Genomic DNA, 3,894 nt, shown 5'->3' with positions numbered 1-3,894 from the left:
GACACCAGGCGCTTGGGCACACCGAACCGGCACACAATGTTCTTCCACACGAAACCCTCAATCTTGTGTGCGGTGATCTGGGCCACTGGTTCTGCTTCGATCCACTTGGTGAAATCTTCAATCGCCACCACCAAGTACTTCATCTGCCTGATCGCCAGGGGAAACGGTCCCAGGATGTCGATTCCCCATGTATGAAACGGCCAAGGGCTGTAAATCGACTTCAACTCCTCGGGAGGCGCCTTGTGCCAATCGGCGTGCTGTTGGCATTGTTTGCAGCACGGCGCATACCTCTTGCAATCTTCTCTCATTGTTGGCCAGTAGTAACCTGCACGGAGAGTCCTTGCGGCCAGAGCTCGACCCCCGACGTGGCTTCCGCATATCCCTTCATGGAGCTCTGCCATAATTCTTGTACATTTTTCCCCGTGCACACATTCCAGGAGTGGGTGAGTGAACCCAAACCTGTACAGCTCGCCATCAATCATTGTGAACTTGCTAGAATTCTTCTTTATCTTCCTAGCCTCCGTCGGATCCAGCGGGAGAAGGTCATCCGCCAGGCATCGCTTGTACTGTGTTACCCAGGTGTCTGGCTCATGCGTAGCGCAGACCTGCGTCATGTTCACCCTCTCCCCCCGACATGCTTTTATTCTTGGCGACCTCAAAGTCTCTTGAGTCAGGGACCTATGACTTCTCGCCGCTTTCTCCGTCGACTTGCTTATCTGAAGAACCAGGTGATCTGCCACAAATGCTCTCGACGTCTTCAGAGTTTCTTGAATCACCGTCCTCTGCCTACCCCCCTTGCCTGAACTGGCGAGCTTAGCTAGCAAGTCAGCTCGGGCATTCTGCTCTCAGGGCACATGCACCACTTCAAAGGAGGCAAAGGAACTCTTCAATTCCTGTACATACTCCAGGTAAGCCGCCATTTGTGGATCTTTAGCCTGGAACTCGCCTGTTACTTGTCTCGTGACCAACAGCGAGTCACTCTTAGCCATCAGCACCCTGGCTCCCATCTCCTTAGCCAGCAAGATGCCGGCGATCAGCACCTCATATTCTGCTTGATTATTGCTGGCCTTGAAGGCAAAGCTCAAGGATAGTTCGATCAGCACGCCGTTGGGTCCCTCCAAGATGACTCCAGCACCGCTACCCTGCTGGTTCGATGATCCGTCCACCGAAAGCACCCAACGAAAATCATCCCCCTCAACTCGTGCTGCTTCAGACGAGAGCTCGACCACGAAATCTGCGAAGATCTGCCCCTTGATCGGGCCTCGGGGCTCATACTTAATATCAAACTCCGACAGCTCCACGGCCCACTTCACCATCCTCCCAGCAACGTCGGGCTTCTTCAAGACCTTCTGGATGGGCAAGTCGGTCATCACCAGTATCGTGAAGCTATGGAAATAGTGGCGCAACCTCCTCGCCGAAAATACCACAGCCAGCGCAGCCTTCTCCAGGGCCTGATATCTCGTTTCGGGGCCCTGCAGCACCTTACTAACAAAGTAAATAGGCTTTTGAGCCTGATCTTGGTCCTGGTCGAGCACCGCACTCACCGCCCTCTCAGTTACAGCAAAATACAACCTGAGAGGGGTTCCCACCAGCGGTTTGCACAAAACCGGCGGGCTCGCCAAATACTCCTTCAGCTTGACGAAGGCTTCCTCACATTCCTTCGTCCAGGAAAACTTGTTATTCCGCCTTAAGCACTGAAAATATGGATGACCCTTCTCTCCGCTAGCTGACACGAAGCGAGACAGGGCGGCCATCCGACCTGTAAGCTGTTGTACTTCCTTCACAGTGGTCGGGCTCCTCATCGCCAAGATGGCGGCACACTTATCAGGGTTGGCTTCTATTCCTCTCTCAGTTAAGAGGAAACCCAAGAACTTCCCAGCCTCCACGCCAAAGATGCACTTCTCCGGATTCAGCTTCAACCTAAACTTGGCGATCGTAGTGAACAACTCTTCCAAGTCCGCAACATGCTTGCTTTTCTCTGGCGAGGTCACGACCATGTCATCCACGTATGCTTGCACATTCCTTCCCAGCATTGGTGCAAGGACCCGATCCATCAACCTCTGGTACGTGGCCCCCGCGTTCTTCAGCCCAAACGGCATCACCTTGTAGCAATAGCACGATCTCTCGGTCATGAAGGCAGTCTTCTCTTCATCCATGGGATGCATCTTGATCTGGTTATACCCCGAGAAGGCATCCAGGAAACTTAACAACTTACACCCTGCAGCACTGTCCACCAGGGCGTCTATGCTTGGTAAAGGATATGAGTCCTTCGGTCAAGCCTTATTCATATCAGTGAAATCGACGCACATGCGCCATTTCCCGTTACTCTTCTTCACCAGCACGACATTGGCTAGCCAATCGGGGTACTGTACCTCCCTGATATGGCCTGCAGCGAGGAGTTTCTGTGTTTCGTCTCTAATCGCCTGCCTCCTCTCCTCATTGAACTTCCTTCTCCTCTGCCGCACTGGTCTCACCAAGTTGTCCATCACCAAATGATGGCACAAGAAGTCGGGATCGATCCCGGGCATGTCCGAAGCGGACCATGCAAACGCATCCAGATGCCGCTCTATCACCTTGGCGATCTGGTCCTGGAGCTCAACCTCCAGAGATCTTCCCAGCTTGAAGATCTTTCCTCCGATCTCTCTCTCGAGCCACTGCTCGACAGGTTTTGGCCTGGTTTCTCTGGCGATCACCGCCCTGGCGATCCCCAGCTCCCTCGCTTCCTCAGGGCGATTCCTTGCCTCTTCTTCCTCTAAACCGGCGTTCCCCTCCCCCAGCTCAGCGTCCACCATCACTACGTCACTTCCGGCGGTCTCTTCTATTACTGTCGATCTGGGCTTCACACCAGGAGGCGGGGTGGTTGTCACGTAACTCACAGACCTTTTGTTTTTCAGGCTATTCTCATAGCACTTCTTTGCTTCTTTCTGGTCGGATTTGATGGTGATCACCACCCCCTCCATAGACGGCAACTTCACCTTCATGTGCCGGGTCGACGGTATAGCGCCTATTCTGTTGAGCGTGGGTCTTCCCAGCAGAATGTTGTATGCTGAAGGGGCGTTTACGACAAGGTATTTGATTTTCTCTGTTCTCGAACCCGCCTCATTTGTAAACGTAGTCCTCAACTCGATGTACCCCCTGACCTCCACCTGGTCACCAGCGAAACCATACAAACACCCTCCATAGGGCCTCAGCTGGTCAAGGGGTAGCTCCAACTACGTGAAAGTCGGCCAGAACATCACGTCTGCCGAGCTTCCTTGGTCCACCAGAACCCTGTGGACCTTCCTTCCTGCTGTGATCAGTGAGATGACTATGGGGTCGTTGTCAGGAGGCACAACGTCCCGAAGATCTTGCTTGGTGAACGTAATGTCCACATCCGGCGAGTGGTCTTCAAACATATCCACCGTCATCACAGACCTGACATACTTCCTCCTCTGTGATGCGGTGCACCCACCACCCGAGAAACCTCCTGCGATGGTGTGGATTTCCCCATGCGTAGGCATCTCGTGCTGCTGAGCCTCTCCACCTGCTGGTTGGGAGCTCGACGCGCCCCCCGTCCTTCTGTCCAGCAAGTAGTCGTTTAGGAACCCGCTTTTGACCAGATCGTCGAGCTGGTATCCTAAAGCCAAACACGAATCCACGGTGTGGCCAAAGCCCTGGTGGAACTCACACCAGGCGTCTGGCTTTGGTCCCAGCACCTTGTCGCCCACCTTCTCGGGCGCTTTCAACCTAGCTGATATATTGGGAATGGCGATCAGGTCCGCCAATCCCATGACAAACTTGTGCTTTGGCGGGCGATTGTACTCCCGGCGTGCTGGTTGCGGGCGCCCTTGGCCCCTGCCCTTGTTCTTCCTTGGATCATAAGGATGGCGAGTCCTCTGATCCCTCCTGGCCACC

The sequence above is a fragment of the Phaseolus vulgaris genome, chromosome 2 (assembly GCF_000499845.2).
Source record: "Phaseolus vulgaris cultivar G19833 chromosome 2, P. vulgaris v2.0, whole genome shotgun sequence".
In the NCBI taxonomy this organism is placed as follows: domain Eukaryota; kingdom Viridiplantae; phylum Streptophyta; class Magnoliopsida; order Fabales; family Fabaceae; genus Phaseolus; species Phaseolus vulgaris.
This window is presented reverse-complemented; position numbering follows the sequence as displayed.